The sequence below is a fragment of the Hippopotamus amphibius genome, chromosome 2 (genome assembly GCF_030028045.1).
Source record: "Hippopotamus amphibius kiboko isolate mHipAmp2 chromosome 2, mHipAmp2.hap2, whole genome shotgun sequence".
NCBI classification, from domain to species: domain Eukaryota; kingdom Metazoa; phylum Chordata; class Mammalia; order Artiodactyla; family Hippopotamidae; genus Hippopotamus; species Hippopotamus amphibius.
Genome location: NC_080187.1, coordinates 35,049,831 through 35,067,300, shown reverse-complemented (window position 1 = coordinate 35,067,300; position 17,470 = coordinate 35,049,831).

The window sequence follows — 17,470 nt, the reverse complement described above, 5'->3', positions numbered from 1 at the left end:
ACATAAACATAGATGCAGCACATCTTGCACTTGTACACCAGAAGATATGTACAAGAATTTTCATGGCTGCGTGTTCATAATAGTAAATAACTGAAAATAAACCCCACAAATGTCTATCAACATCAGAGTGCAAAAATTTATTGTGGTCTATTCATACAATGCAATACTACTTGAAAGTGAAAACGATGGGTGAATCTCAAAAACAAAACATTGAACATAAAAAAAGAAAAGTCACAGAGGAATATATGCCTTATTATTTCATTCATAGAAAGTGAGAAATGGATGAAACTAAACAATACCCTTCTTGTTTAGGGATGCATACATATAGGGGTGATATTAGAAATATTTGCTGACTATTCAGCACAGGCACCAACTGATCAGAGTGGACACCCAGCCAATCAAAACAGACAACAGCTGTAAACAATGGGAAGTGCTATACCTGAGCAACTGGCTGAATACCAGTCCTCTATACCATCATAGTGTAAGTAAATACACGGGGATGGTTAGCATAAAATTCTGCTAGTGATTATCCTGGACTGGGAGGAATTAGGAGACAACAGGGGAGAGGAATCCAAGGAGTCTATGACAATGTTCTGATCTCTTAAGCTGGGTGGTGGCTTCAAGGATCCTCATTTGATGATGATGAGGTGTATTGCATCAATTCCCTCTTTTATATGGATGACATATTTCACCAAAAACTTTTTTTTTTTAAAGATCACTGGACTTGGGTTCAGAAGTCTTAGATCCACATCTATATAAATTTCTTACTAACTGAAGCTCAGAGAGGTTGTGATCTAACCACTTACGGCAATAGCTTCAAAACCAGCATCCTCTACACCCAATTCCACAGCAGAGCTTCCTTTAAGTTCCATCCTCTTGAGTGTGAGTGGCTTGTTAAATGTTACATGTGAAAGCTGTTGAACCCAGGGCTGCCAGGATGTGCAACTCCAGGGTCACCATGCACACAGTAAGATCCTGTCAGCTCACATCTTAGATGTCTGCTTTCACCCACAGAATGTCCCCTTCACAGCACCCTGACATCCAGGCCAACTAACCATGCCTCTGATGTAGCCAAGAAGGAGCAGAGTAGGGAGACTCTTGTCTACAATGGATTCTCAAGTCCGCGTGTTCCATCCCATTCCTTTCACCCCTCGCCATTAGATAAATGGCAAAACCAAGAAAGGAGAAAGGACCTACTCAGGATTACCCCCCAGGTCAGGGACAGTACAGGACTCTGAGCTGCCTGCACCAGGCTGGTGGCAGTGGGGCCCATCCACCCACCTTGCATGGAAGCAGCCCAGGGAATCAGTGCTGATGCCAACGCCCCACTCTGGAGTTCCTGACACCTCTCCTTGGATCTAAGCCCTTTCAAAAGGAGAATTTCAAACAGGAGCTATCAACACTTACAGAGGGTGGGTCTTAATCCATAGAGGACCATTAGCTTCACCCAAGTGATGGGACATCCGCCAGCACCGCCCATTCTCCCACCAATTACCTATCCGCTAATTATCTGGGATTAAGAATTGACACGGAGCGACATGGTCATTAACCACATATTTGCACGGCTTATTCACGTTAGTGGGGCTGCTCAGTCTCACTGAGTCTAACTGGACACGCCCACAATGCTGCACAACACATTTACATCTGCTTGGCTGTCAGCAGCCAATAAAGGACAGCAGGATGTGTCTACTTCCAAAGGGACTTGGCTCTTGGCAAGAGCTTTTTGCAGGTGAGCTGGTTGTCTTGGGTTTCTGGCAGTGCAGACTGAGGCTTAACTCCGAGCACGCATTCAATCATTTGTCAGATATTCGTTAGCTCAAACACTGTAGCAGGCATGGCACTGGCTCCAGGAAATTTTACAAAGGTGAATGAGACACTGTTCCTACTACCTCAGAGAGTTACCACCAGTAAGGAAACACATGCAAGCAGAGAGAGCTAAGGGCCCTGAGAGAAGGAAAAGCAGCATGCCATGGGAATGCAAGCCCAGGAGAGATCTGTTTGGCATGAGAAATCAAGAGAGGCCTCACAGAGGAGGTGACATTTTCAGCATCGGGACAGATAGAGAGAGGAAATCCAGGCTGAAGGAACTACAAAAGCAAGGGCACAGAGATGTGCAAGGAGAACGGGGTTTGACCTAGTGTGGATGGCACACATGCCATAGGTGGGAAGGAGATGCCCTGGGTCACATCACAGAGAACACCGAATGTACTGCTAGGGTTTGGAAATGTTTCTGCTGGTTACGAGGAACACGGAAGGAATTTTGTTTCGGTGTGTGGGCAGGTGGGAGGGTGTTAGTAAACTTTTTATTGAGTATAGCACACATACAGAAAAATGCAAACATTTTCACAAACTGACCACATGTATGTGAACAGCACCCAGCAAAAGAAAGAAATCATTACTAAGAACTCCAGAAATCCCTTCTGGACCCCTTTCAGGAACCACCCAATCACAAGAGAAAGCACTATCCTGATTTTAACACCATAAATTAGTTTCCCCTATTTTCTTGCATTTGACTTCTTCCACTCAACACAATGCTTTCAAGACTCATCTATGTGGCTATACATAAAAGTAGTTTGTTCTTTATACTAATATCCCATTGTTTGAAGGTATCACAATTATTAACGGGCATCATGTGGTTTCCAGTTTGGGGCTATAAACCTTCCTGCACGTGACTTTTGGTGCTTTTATGGATGTCCATCTGTTGGGTACATATCTCAGAGTGGAATTGCTGGGTCATAGGGTACGCATATATCTACTTGAATAGACACTGCCCATTTACACACCCACCTAACATAGAGTGTGGTGCTTAGAAAAGAGGGAGCTGGCACAAAGGGACCAGCCAGGAGGCCAGGCAATAAAGCCCAGGAGAGGGATAATGAAATCAGTGGCAACAGAACTGGAATAAAAAAGGCCAATAAAAACAGGCACTGTAGGGTGGAACATGCAGGCTGTGGATGCAAGGGAGAAGTGGACTTTGAGAGGGAGGTGGAGGAAGGTTCCTGTATGTGGTGGCTGGCTGGGTGAGGGGTGTCGGGTTTGAAGGCAGGAGAAAACATCTTAGTTTGGGACAGATGAGATGAAGGTGTCCAATAAACTGCTGGTTACGTGGGTCTGTTTGCTAAGGGATGAGGTCAAAGCTGGAGACAGCGTTAGGGTTTATCATCAAGAGGCAGGGGTGGAAGCCAGGGGTGTGGCTGAGGTTTCCCAGGAGGGTTGTGTGGAACGAAGGAGAGGAGGGCTGAAGACCAGCCGCACACCTTGAGGGGATGAGCGGAGGAAGAAGAACAGGAGACAACATCTTTTCCCTCCGAAATGCTGGCAGGGGCTGTGAAGCGTGAGTCAGGTCCTTCGAGCCCCAGCAGCAGCCTGGGTCCATCTCCCCAGCCACAGTTCTCCCCTGAATGAACCTGCATCACAACTCTCAAAGCTGCATTGTGAAATCTGCATCAGATTGCGTACCTCTGGCAGCATCTCGGAGACAATGGGCACCAAAGACTCATAGCATCTCAGGGCTGGGAGTCTTCTTCCCCACCTCCACAACATCTCTGCCAAGATAGTGTCCAGCGCCTCAGGCAGGAAACTCGAACTTCCCATGGTAGCCCATTCCACTGTTGAGCAAGTGACGCTACAAGAAAACCTTCCCTTACAAATGCAGTCTCACAACGTTGGAAGTCAAAGGAAGAGAAAAAAAGCGACCCTCCGATGGTGATGACCCTGGATAGAGCAGTATGCAAGGGCTCTGTATTCTGGAAAATCTGTTTCTACTAACAGAGCCACGAGCATCTTCCTGTAGGGGTCATGGCGCTTGACTCCCCACAGGAAGCTGCAGTGATTTCACTACCGTTTGCAGCCTGGCCGGGGATGTGCTCATCCGCTGCAGGCATTCCTCTGGCTTCATCAGGCAGTGAGTCCTGCCCTGGAACGCGGCCAGGCTCTCTGGACTGAGGCAGTGCATGCCACGGCATGGATCCACCAGGCTGGACAAGCGGAAAAGAATGAGCATGGCTGGATGAGAGCGAGCCCACTGCGAGCAAGGTGGGCACCACGCCATGTAGTTCAACATCGTTTCCTAAATATTTACCTGCACCCGCCCTGCATGGGTCTCTGGAGAAGAAGGAAGACAGATATGATTAGGAAATGGCTCCCCCCCACTCCCCACCTTGGGGAGATGAGTGGAAGAAACTGGCATACAAGGGGGAAGGTGACTGAAACTTTTTTGGGGGGGAGGGGGCTTTGTTTTTAGAAATTTCCAAAACACCCACCTAAGTAGCCTCTGCATGATCTGAAATATGGACACTTGGTTTCTGGAAAAGACATCAAGAGGAACACTGCCCTAGAGCCTCGACAGAAAGGGTCTCACCAGCCACTATTAACAACAGACATAACATGAAACTCCAAGGTGTTAATCCTTGGATACATGTTTGCCAACTGAAAAGACATACATCGCTTTCTCCAGACTACAAGCCATCCATTCCATTAGACCTCAGACTGAGGATTCTTAGGAATTTACCAAAATTTGCAGACTTTGGAAGTGGCTAGCTTGTATCCAAGATGACAGAACAAGATTAACTTTCTGCTTCTACAGACTCCTGTTTCTTCCCCTTTGCTTTACCACTCATCTTGTCTATTCTTGTACACGGACACCCTCTATTTTCTCAATACAGTTCCCATTATCTTCATCCTATTACTTTTAACCCCCTATGGTCATGAGAATTGCCTGATCCACAGGCATAGAATCCCACCAAGCACAGCACACGACCAGTATGGGAATAGGCCATGGTCATGGGATATACAGCTTGATATCAAATAACGCACCCAGAGGCGGCCAGCCTCATAGAATGCTGAAACGCCCTTCTAAAGGCACAACTGATGTACCAGGCAACCCTCTGAAAGAACAGAGTGCCATTCTTCTGGATGCAGTGCATTTATTAAATCAGAGACCCCTATAGGTGTGTGTGCCCCAGTAGGAAGGCTAGATGGCCTGGGAACCAAGGGGTGGAAACAGCAGTGGCCCCACTAACCATCTGTCCTGATGTCCTACTATATAACTTTGTACTTCCCATCCCTGCACCTCTGGGCTCTGCAGGGTCACACCCGCTCAATCTCATATGAATCTATCAGTGTGGGAATATACAGTATGGTTTATCAGTTGGACTTCTTGATTGGAACTTACATGTTTATTAGAAAAACGGGTTGATTTTCTCATCTTCTTGATTGTGGTGGTGGTTTCACTGGTATATGTCAAAACTTATCAAATTGTACATTTTAAACAACTGCACCTCAATAGAGCTGTAAAAAAAGAAAAGAAAACTTGAATAGTTATACGAAATGCATGATCTCAAGAGAAAAAAATACTGAGATCTCAACAGAGAGTTTGGTAAAAATGTAACAGGTAGATGAGAAAAATTAAGAAATCCTTCATAGAAGAAGTAACCATAGGCATGATGCAAAATCAATAGAGTGTATTTTCACGTACAACTCCAATTGCTCTCTTCAAAAGTTGGAATAGCTTAAAGAGAAGGCCTCTCCTACTCTTCAGATCAGGATGAGTTTGAGTGTGCAGGTTGGGGCAGGGCTTCAGGAGAGGGGAACTGCTCTGGGCAATAAGGGAGATGCATTGTAATGCTGGGAAAAGGGGAGGCACCTGGGAGAGAGGAGGGAGGGGCCAGCAGGGTGAGACACTGCGGTGGGGAGGGGGGGGAGTAGGGAGAGTTGAGAGCCCTGAGAGGCACAGGAACACAAAATGGACTTTGGGAGAAAAGGAATTAACCAGAGAGGATTTTTAAGTTGCTTACCATGGTGTGAGCTATGGGCCTCTCTCGCTCTGGTCACTCCCACACTATCTTTTTAAAAGACTGCATTGCTCACTAATTCTTTTATATGAAAGTGGATTTTTCTGGAAATATTGACAGGGACAGGGATGAGTTTTCTGTCCGTGTTGATGCAAGGCAAAAACAGATTATGTGGAGAAGCTGGAGTTAAAGACTTCAGTGTAAGTCCTTGGAAATGAGCAAAAAAATTCCAGCAGAACTTCAGAGTTTCAAAAGCTGTGGAACTGGCAAGGTTCCATTTGAGATCTCCCAGGGGTAAAGAAGGACCCAGTTAATATCTAGGTTCTAGGTGGAAGAAATAGGAAAGAGCATAAGATATATATTTGATATGATGAAAAGATGGAGTGAAGAATAAAAAAAGATCTAGAGAAGGGTGGAGGGATTTAGAAAAGGTTGAGGGACTTGCTAGGCTGAGAGGCTACACTTTACCTACGTTCTTTGTCCTCCCCGCCCCCCAGCCACCATCCTAGAGACACTGAAGATGAGCCTCCAGCAGAAACTAAGTTTTTTTTTTTCCTGTCCCTCTTCCCAGTTTTCTAGATTAATTGTGTTGGCCCAGAGAGACAACTGAGATGGGAACTCTCGGGAAAGAAGAGAATACCACCTTGGTGGGCAGGAGGGGGCTAGAGTCTAGGGCCTTTATCCAATACCCACAGCCCATCTGTTTGGTGTTGTAATGGGGTCTGAGAAAAAAACCCAGTCATGCAATTCAGGGGCCATGGACTGGATTATGAAGAGAGTTCAGGAAAACTGAAGGAGAACAGAGTCCTCAATACTGGTTCATCAGTCATCCCCCCACCGCCATTCAGGAGTTCTGGCCAAGCCTTTCCTCTGTGTTAGGGCTGATCTGAAGAGCAATGCTGAGCCTCTGGAAGCTTCTTATTAGATGCTAGAGCCCCAGTGCTGTCCTCATGGGGCAGAACCTCACCTTCGGGAGCAAATCCTGAGATTTTGTCCCCTTCCTTAGGAGAAGTATACTAATTAAAGACAATCAACTGGGGGCCCCACACAAAAGACCTTTCCCTGGGGTTTTCAAGAAAATGAAAATTATTTTTATCCACTTTATAAATGAATAAAAAAGAAATAATGTAGAGCTCTGTTAATGCAATGTAGAAAGATTTATCCATGAATAATGATCTGCCTAAAGAGAGAATGAGAACTGAGTCCAAGCCCCTCATTCCTTTTTTGGTTTTTCAGCATCAATGCAGAGGGAAGAAGAGCAAAGAGGGAGCGTTTGGTAGGTAAGCTTCTGCCTATTCAGTCCAGAGCTCTAAAGGGTTAACCTTAATTTCTCCTTTCAGTGAGACCCAGGTCCACATCCACAGTCTCTGAGGACGTCAGCTGCTAGAGCTCATCCCTCTTAGAAAACAAAGCTCTCAGCTGGGAGAGCATAGGAAAGAGTCGGAACCAAGAACACGTCTTCAGTTCCCACTAGGTCCATCCATGGGAATCAAGAATGGTGGAGCTGGCCCGTGGGTCTTGCCCACTAGGTGGCAGTGTGAGACACAGAACGGATATCTGGAGGCAGACCTTTTGGGTCCTGATTTGGGACAAACTGTTTCACTTTCCTAAGGCTCAGATTCCTCCTTGACATACACTTGACCTTCATCTCTCACAGCGTGGTTATGAGGATCAGATGGGATAAAGTATAAAACAATATTCCATACTTGAGCCTGACTATTGTTGTCACTGACTGTTTGACCTTGTGCACGAATGCTTGGGGCTCTCGGAGTCTAGTCTCCCAAGACCCGCACCCCCCCCCCCCCCCACCAGAGGACAGTTTTGCTCAGCCTCCTATAAGATCCTTTGTTCCTACCTTCACCACATGCGTTCATGTCTTCTGCTTTCCCAGCTTGAAGAGTTTGACAGAAAGGAGCACACGTGACACGGGACCTGCTTGCTCTTTGCAAAAGCAGGTATTAATGAAGCTCTTCTCCTTCTTTCCTGTCCCCTTCTTCCTAGCATGGCCTCTGTGATTGCAGGGACCCGTGCAACCAAGGCTAACATGGGAGGGTAATCCTATAGGGAAGGGAATGTGAAAGAAACCCCCTCCTTGAAGAAAAAAAGAAGCATCTTGAAGTCAGTGACGTGGGGAATGAGACTACGGCCAGGCTTGCGCCTTTCCCCCTTCTGCTCCCAGCTGCAGCTTGTATATCCTGTCGTTTGCAGCCATCTGGGCAAGCTTCTTGATGAGAGCAATTTGTGGCAAGATCCCAGCTGGGAGGGTCACGATAAAGAGACTGTAGATCTTCTGATATCTGGGGAGGTTGGGGAAGCTGCTCTGGCCTCTGTGTCCCTTTGCCTTCCACAGCTCCTCTGCTTGAGCCCTGCCCTCCCTCAGAGGCCTGTCTCTGGGAGACTCAGCAAGCAGGTGTGCTGAGGAGGTAGCCTCTTTTCCTCAGCCCTGATCTCCAAGAGCTCCTGCAGATACAAGTCACAAAAAGAGTGCATTTCTGAATTATGGAGCAGAAAGAAAAGGAGGGATGCTTCCCAAGCAACTGAAGCAGACTACGAATGAAATCTTCTGGGACTACTTCAGAGTCTCTTGTGGACACACAGGACACCGCAGGCTCCCAAACCTTGTGGAGCATCATAGACAAACCAGAGCAGCTGCAGAGTCCTCGGTAGTTCCCAAACCCCCAAAACTTGAGGGGACCCTTCGCAGCAGAAATGGAGCCAGCTCTTCCAGGTTCTCCCCTCTCTGCATAGTGAGTCCCTGGGGCTGCTGTCCAGGTCTTCAGTGGCTGATCCCCACTAATGTCTCCCTTTGTTTTATTCAGTGGATTCCCTAATGGGCCCAGTCCATATTCAGGCTAAAACATCCCCACTGTGGCCCCAGCCCACTCTGATCTTGAACCCTGCCCAACCCCAGCCTCTAACTCTTCAATCTCTCTCCTATGCCACCCCAGATAGGGCCTGTGGAGTGCCCTTCTCTGAACCCCAGGATGAAGTATAGTCTCTCATCCCAAAAGAAATTCAACCCCCAGAGTGGCACTCATTGCAGAAGCATCTAGAACTCTTTTGGGTCCAAAGAGCTCAGAAAACCTTTCATCCTCTAGCTTCCAACATTCCTCAGTGTAACAAGGCCTCTCTGCCCCAAGTACCAGGCTCCATTCTTGCTGGAGAATTTCCTATTAGCAATGAGATCTGGGGGGCAGCTGGAGCACCACCTTTGAAAGTGCTTCATCCAACACTGGGCCCACTTGGCACAGATATAGCCTCAGGGAAAACTGGCAGGGAATTCTTGGCCAAATGGCAAACATGAACCTTCACAGCCCTCTGTGGTAGCGACCAAAGCAGCAAGGAAGGATCCAGGCCACGTGACGCTGAGGCAACCAGGAAATTTCCATGTGACGGGACCAGCAAAGTGACCCACAAAGAGTCTGGCACACAGCCTGAGGAAGAGCCCCCAAATAACATAGGTATTCAGAAACCTTTCCTGTGAGGAGTCTAGGGTCTGACTCTGAGGCGACAGAAAGTCACCTGGTATGTCCCTCAGGGACTCGAGGGAGAACCTAGACCAGAGGCAATGGAAAACACCCTAAAGATTCACTTGGACAAGAAGTTGGGTAGATGTCTCCAGCAGGAGCCCTGTAGGTGTGTGTAGTTCATGGCTCATTGCCACCGATACACTGCCCCCTCCTGGGAAGTCTTACGGCCACTTGGAAATTCAGCACCTTCAATGAATCAGGAACACTGCCTGAATACCTCTTGGAAGTTTTCCTTCCTTGATCCAGGCATTAGACAAGCACTAGAAGCCCAGATCCCACAGTCTGGGGTACAGTAAAGGTAAAGCTTACCTCTCAAGCTCCTTGAATCCATGAAACCGTTTAGCTGACAGAGACTCAATCACGGCCCCTTCCTCAGTCCATCTTCCTCTCTTAGCCACCCATGTTTGAGGGATGGCTAAGCTGAGATTTCTCATAGCTCTTTTTTCTTTGAATGGGAGAAAAATCAAACAAACTTGAATAATATATATACACGGGAGAGACCCAGGAAAATTGACTCACTCGCCAAAACGGCTGAAGCCCTCCTCTTCAAGACCATCCTCACCTAAAGACAAAAGAGGATGTCCACCCAAGGTGGAGAGAGTCTGTTTGGGGAGGCAACCAGGAAAAACACAGCAGACAAGGGTGATCGTGATGCAGATTCAAGTCCCTGCCTTCTCCTCTCCGTCCCGTCATCATCTGTCTAACCTCTTCCTTGATAAGATTTTCTAGAGAACGGGGACCAGGTGGGTCATCCTCCTCTTCCGGGTCCTGACAGGGAGTCACCCTTACCAAGGGAAATATTTCTCAGGAAAGGGCAACTCCTACTTGGTTTCCAGAGCCCTTCCTTCCCACATCCCAGGAAATAACCAGCTTCAAACAGTACGCCAGAGACATCGTCGAAGGTCGCACATTCTGCTCCCCTCCACATGCTTAGCTCTTTGAAAGGAACCCGCAGGAGGTCAGGAGGTCAGCTGATCACAAAAGTTCAGTCCCCATCTTGCATAGCCCTCTCCCACTCCCTCAGCTGTGAGCAAGGAAGGCCAGATGGCCCTGAGAGGTTGGTCATGGCTGACACAGGACCCTCGGTCCAAGAAGAGCAGACAAACTTTTTAGCTCCTCACACCCATCAACATGGACAAACTGTGGCAGAACAGGAACATATGGGGGACAAAAGAGGCAGTCCAGAGCCACTCAGAGTCAAACAATGGCAGGACATGACCCAAGGGATGACAGTGGAGTCATGTCCCAACAGACTCTAGTCATGGAGGAGCAGTGCCCCAGAGGCAGAGAACAGAGAGGAGAGGGTCTGGAGGGGAGCATCTTCTTTCCACTTTAGGAAAAGGATGTAGGAGATTAATTTAGGGATTCCTTCAAAGGCCAAGAAGTCCAGGGAAGAAGTTCAAGAAGACGGCAGCTCCTAAACCACAACTGGAAGATGCTCTGCGAGCCAGCGGGCAGGAAGATGCATAGAAACTGAATGGCTGTCCGAGTGGCCGAGGGGGTCCAGTGACCTAGGAATCTCCCACCCCCCCAGAAGAGTGTTGGTTGCCCAAGATCTGGAACGGCCAAACCTTAAAGAGCAGCTTGCTGATGGACTGAGGCTCATACTGGAGGCAGAGATGCAGAGCCAGCCTCGGGATCTTCCCACTGAAGTGCTCATTGCCTCAGAGTGTCTGCCTACTCCATTTCCTTAAATCTATAAATCAGCTTGAGGAGAGTTGATATCTTAATGAAACCATGTCCTCCAATTCACGAACACTGTAAATCTCTCCATGTATTTAGACCTCCAATTTCCCTTGGCAATGTTCTATAATTTTTTGTGTACCGATATTCCACATATCTTGATAAATTTTATCCCTATATCATATTTTTACATAAATGCTATTTTTAAGTTTCCAATTGTTCACTGCTAATATATAGAGATAAAATTAATTTTTGTTTTTGACCTTATATTCCATAACTTTGTTAAACTTACTTATTAGTTCCAGTGGCTTTTTCTGTTGGCGCTTTAGGATTTTCTACATAGACATGTCATCTGTAAATAAGGGAAATTATATTTCTCCCTTTCCAATCTGTGTGTTTTTGTTTTTCTTGCCTCACTGAATTAGCTAGCACCTCCAGTACAATACTGAGTAAAGGTGACATATGTAGACATCCTTGTCTTGTTCCTGACCTTAGGTTGGAAAGCAGTCAGTCTTTCACCACTAAGTATGATGCTGGCTGTAGGGTTTTTTTGTAGATGCCCTTTATCAGACTGAGGAAGTTCCCTTCTATTCCTGGTCTCCTGAGAGTTTTTATTAGGAATGGATATTATATTTGGTCAAATGTTTTTTCAGCATCTACTGAAATGATCATATAGGGTTTTTCTTTTTCAGTTTGCAAATATGGTGAATTATTTTGGTTTATTTAATGTTAAACCAACTCCACATTCCTGGGATAAATCCTACTTGGTCATGATATATTATCCTTTAATATGTTGCTGGATTAAATTTCCTAAAATTTTGTTTAGAATTTTTGCAAATGAGAGATATTGGCCTATAGTTTTCCTTCTTGTAATATTTTTGTCTGGTTTTGGTATCATGGTAATGTTGGGTTCATAGAATGAGTTGGAAAGTATTCCCTCCTTTTCGATATTTTAGGAGCTTATTTAGAATTATTTTTTCTTCCTTAAATGTTTGATAGAATTCATCAGGGAAGTCATCTGCACCTGAAGTTTTCTGTGAGAGGTTTTTAACTACAATTTTAATTTCTTGAATAGAAATAAGGGCTCTTCAAGTTATTTATTTCTTCTTTAGTGAATTCTGGTAATTTGTATATTCATATTTTTTATTCATTTCATCTAAGTTTTTTAAATGTATTGGCACAAAGTTGTTCATAATATTCCTTTAAAATAGTATAATTTATAGAGCTGTCACCTCTCATTCCTAATACTGCTAATTGCTGGGCTTTTTTTTTCTAATCAGTCTGGCCAGAAGTTTGTCAAGTTGATCTGAAATAACCAGCTTTTGGTTTTATTGACTTCTTTTAACTTTCTGTTTCACTAATTCCTGCTTTGGGTTTAATTTGCTCTTTTTCGCTGCAATTTATTAGGATTTGTAGCAAGCAACAGAAACAAATGCATGGGTTCACTCCATGTTTATCCAGAAATCAGAGATGTGACCTGCGGGGGAGAGGTGGTGAACTCAGTTTTAGTTCCACTTCGTGGCTCTTCCATTTGAATTTATGGAACAGCTGTTTGCAGATTCTCCTAAGCTGGAAACCCTAGAGTTATTAGTGTCTAAGAATGTTGGTTCTGCAGTTTGACAGACTCAGGATTCATATCCTAAGTCTTCCCTCTTTCTAACCATGAGACCTGGTGGAGTAATTTAACGTCCTTGCTCCTCAGCTTCTCATCTACACAATGGAAATAATAGTATCTTTCCTCCTAATGAGATAATCCACGTTAAAACGCTTAGCTCCATACCTAACCCGAAGTGCCTGATAAATGCTAGCTATTATTTATTACTACCTTTTCATGACTTTCATCACAAAAATCCATCCTGCCCTAAAAACCCCTTTATCATTTAAGAATTTTGTCATGTTAAGCCCTCCTGTCAAACTCATTTTCCACTTCTTAAGAGTGCGATAGTTAAATGTGTAAGCTAGCTTTTGTTTTATAGTAAATCACCCCAAAATTGGTGGCTTAAAATAAACAATTTTTCCCCTCATGATTCTTCGCGTTGGCTGGACCACTGAGGTCAACTCAGATACAGCTGGATGATACAGGATGACTTTATTTACATGCCTGGTGACTGGTTCAATGTCAGCTGAGACTCGGCCATGTATCCCAAGCAGGCTAACCCAGGCTTGTTTGTGTGGCAGTAGAAGGATTCCCAAGAGGAAGAGAGGGCAAGCGCTGATGACCAAGCTCCTCCCACCTGAGGGCCCAGCAGATATTTCTTCCATGGTTCACTAATTGATCCATTTTTGTCACTTGTTTTCCCCTTCCTCGTCATCTGCAAGCGCCTCTTACTTCTGTTGTCCTCCTATATTGAAGATATCTTTGAATGTGACCTTTTATCTTGGCAAAGATAGGATACTGGGCAAAGAACTAAGGATGAGAAAGCTCCAAGATATGAGGAGGTCCGTGCCTTGAAGCTGCTGAGGTCCTTGGAAAACCCGCCTAATCTCTCTGGGGCTCAGTCCTGCCTTGGCACTGCCAGTTCTCTCAGATCTCGACTCCTCCCCAACCCAGGCAGAGCCCAAGCCTCCAATCTGTTGACAGCCTTCACCACCACCACACCACTTCACCACCAACGCAGGCTCAGCTCTGCTACCTGCCACCGTGCCAGCCTGCCATTCCTCCTAGTCTGCCCCACCGCCACCTCAGCACAGCCCCCTGACCCAGTGGGAACAGCCAATCCCCAGCTCCGAGCCTCTCCTTTCCTGCTGACTTAGCTCAGAGTTCTCATTCTGACAATGGGTAAGGGCCAGCCCTGGGGACCCAGAGAGAGCAATCCCCACCAGCCACATGGCCTGTGGGCTCACTAAATGTAAGCAGACGGAGAACAAGTGGGTGGAGCTGAAGAGTGAAATGATCTTGCAAGCAGAGACCCATCCCTTCATTCACATTGGACAAATTCCACAGGTTTGGCTAGTGCAGGGCTAAGGCGCTCTCAGCAGCTCAGCCGTCCGCCAGCAACACCATCCGCAAAGGTGCCTGTCTTCTGCCTGGAGGCACAATGCCTTATCCAAAACCCTGTCTTGGAAAAACAGAAAATGTCAGTGCATCCCTGGGAACAAGCTACCCAGGCCCAGCTAGTTTACCTGCTCCAAACTGGCTCAGCCTACAGCTGATGTGACCTGTGTGGTTTCTGATTCTGTTATCAACATGTGATGCTCCGGGAAAAAAATGTCTCTAACTATATTTACCAGATTTTTTTTTTGGGGGGGGGGGGGGAGGGACAACAAAGATACATAGTTATATATTTATATACATCGAACTTATTTTAGTTAGGATGTTTTACTCTCCTTATGTTCCACCTATAAAAATAACATGTGCTAAGGATTAGAAAAGAATCCACAACATACTGAAGAGAATAAAGTGAAAAGTTCCCTTCCCCAATAAGCTCCCAGAGAACACACACCCACCCCCAGGCAACCACTGTTAGCACGCTTGTATTTATCCTTCTAGAAGTTTTCTACATATGTATAAACAGGGATATGTATAATCTCATTTTACATGTATGAATAGAACATTATAAAACATAGTTTACTATTTATGTTGTATTGGTAAGTTTTCTCTCGTGGCTACATGACTAAATCCTTTCAAAACGTTGAGAGTCCGTGACTTAGAAGCATGTGATAACCCAAAAACCTATTTTGTAAATAACCTTTTTGGAACTCAAAACACCTTTTCAGAGAAATAATGTTCTAAATCAGGGTCCATAAACTTCTTCTGTAAAGGGCCAGATGGTAAATATTTTCAGCTTTGCAGGCCACAGTCTCTGTCATGGGTTCTGCTTTGGGGGCTGTTTGTTTTTGTTTACAACCTTTTAAAAATGTAAAGACCAATCTTAGCTCTTAGGTGGTACAAAAACAAGCTGTGGGCCAAACTTGGCCTTCAGACTGTAGTCTGCTGAGGCGTGTCCTAAATAGCGGTTAGGCTCCCAGTTTAGTGCCCAGAAGCAAAATCCACCCAAAATGTTGCTAAGATACCAAATGAGTCAATATATTTTAAATGACTTTGTAAACCTAACGTCTATACCACTGTGATGAATTATTAGACTTCTTCAGTGTTTAGCATGTGAGTGATTTTTTAAAATAAAATTTGTTAACACAATAAAAAATTGTATATATCTTGAATTGCATGAAGAATCTGAACAGAATTCTCAAGTTACCTACAAGGTAGAAGAAGCAGAAAACACTGTATTGCATCCAACCTTACCATTTTTGTCAGCGCAACATAATCATACATTGACTCAAACTTGACTGGTTTATGTGGCTTGAGTTCGTAGGCTAAGGAGCCCCTCCATCAGAAAGCAGAGAGTGTACCGCTGAGTTTTGGGGCTCCCCCTCCACTGCTGCTGCTGCCGTCACTGCCACAGACACTGAAAAGGCTTTTCTCATGCTTGTCACTCAGTCACATGCACTGACCTAAATCTTGAGTCCTCTGTGAGTCGCACTTTCTGGAACCCTCAAAGGCAGAAAGGGGGCAGAGAGCAGAATAGCAAGGATGCTGAAGAGTCATTCAGCGGCTACCTATATAAGGAACCTTATTTTTAACAATGACCAAAAATCCCTATTATATTTCATTGAGCTTTCATCCTTATGGCTTGCCTCTTCTCTGTCACAGAGGTAGAACTTACTTAATAATTTCACATCATGATCACAATTCCATTTTCTTATGAAAGAAATGCAGACCATCCTGAAACATCTGGGCTGGAATCAGGAAAGGAGGTGGGAGAGCAAGGGTGCTAAAGAGGATTGTGCATGAGAAAGGGACTGAGCTGGGGTCGTGTGCATTGGCAGTGAAGGCAGCTCCTGGTACATGTGCTACCCAGGAGGGAAAGCCAGGTGGGCAGGTGGCATAATGCCAATTGGGTCCTTAAGGTGGGGGTACTTTGTGACAGCTCCCTTAGCAAAACATCCTATAACTTGCTAAAAGAAGTCTTTTTTAAAAAAAACTCTGTAATGATAATAATAATAATAATAAGACAAGACCTTCCATACACTGGATTTTAGGGACCCCTTGATTCTCCTGAGTCTGCCTGTCCAGCCAGGTAAGCCAGAGCAGGGTGGCAGGAAAAGGGTGTTGATGACAACAGGCACAATAAAAAAATGATCTAAGATTACTGGCAATGGAAGAGTTTAGAAAATACTTTCCCAAGCATTACCCTTGTAACAACAATTCAGTAAGGTCAGGGATGTGGAGATGGGCACAGGGACTTGCCCAAGGTCACACAGCTCGCACAGGGCAGAGCAGAAAGCAGCACTGGAACTTTGTGAGGCTGGCCTCAGTGCTCTTCACATCTCCCACGATGCTTCCCAGGAGCTTCCAGGCAGATCTGGTGGGAATGGGCATCTCTGCCCGTATTTCTCATTCCTGCTCTTCGTTTAGTGGTTGGATTCCCATGAACATCACTCTAAGTGAAGCATCCTGTGCTTATGAAGCATATGGAGCTGCTGACCCTCAAATAAAGCAGCATGGCTGGCTGAGCATCTGCACCTGCACTGGGGGAGGCAGGAGAGCCAAGCTAAGAAGGGAGCCAACTCTGGGGCCAGGCCAGGTGGGCTGACATCCTCGATGCTTGGCTGACCAGCTGTGTGAGCCTGAGCACGTCACTTAACCTCCGGTCAATGCAGAGAAAGTGTGTAGCCCAGTGCCAAGGACATGCTAAAAGTTCAGTAACTGATACAGATTTCATTATTATTGAGTCCTCATCTGCCTCCTTTGGAAGAGACATAAAAAGAAAACTACAAACATATGGCTCACGGGTTGAGCTAATGAGTCTACCTGGTTGTCTGCAGCCTCCACGTGCTGGAATAATCCATCCCACTCCTTAAACCAGGCTACAATTTTACGGTGTAATAAATGGCACTCAAACTTCTAATCTCTTCCTATATGTGACTGACAAGTATCCGCATTTTTTGCGCAAGTTACTGTTCTAGAAATCTGGGTCAGGTGGGCTGAAAGCCAGAATTACTTAAACAGCTTGCACACCTGGAGTTTATCTCCAAGCCAGTGAGAATAATCAGCTATCAGGGCTCCCCCTAAGGCACCAAAAAGCTAAGGTCAAGCTCTAAGGTGGATGTCCTTTGCGTCCCTTTCTTCTGAAAAAGTTTCCAAGATGAAAAGGTATAGAAGATTTACTTAAATGATTTCTCTTGCTGAGGGATGGAAGTTCATAACCCAGAGATACAAATGTCCTCACAATAGGACACTTACTTCCCTAGGGACAAAAGCTCACATGGGGGACTCAAGGGTTGGGGGTGGGGCAAGGCTGGAGAACACGTTATATGAGAAACAGCTGAAGAAAACATGGGAGCGGGATGAGCTTGACCTCATGTGGCCCGGCCAGAGGGTGGATTATCAGAGAACAGACCTGACCTCGTCCAAAGGAAGAACACTGTAATACTCAGCTACACAGGGCAGCGGGAAGGGGTATC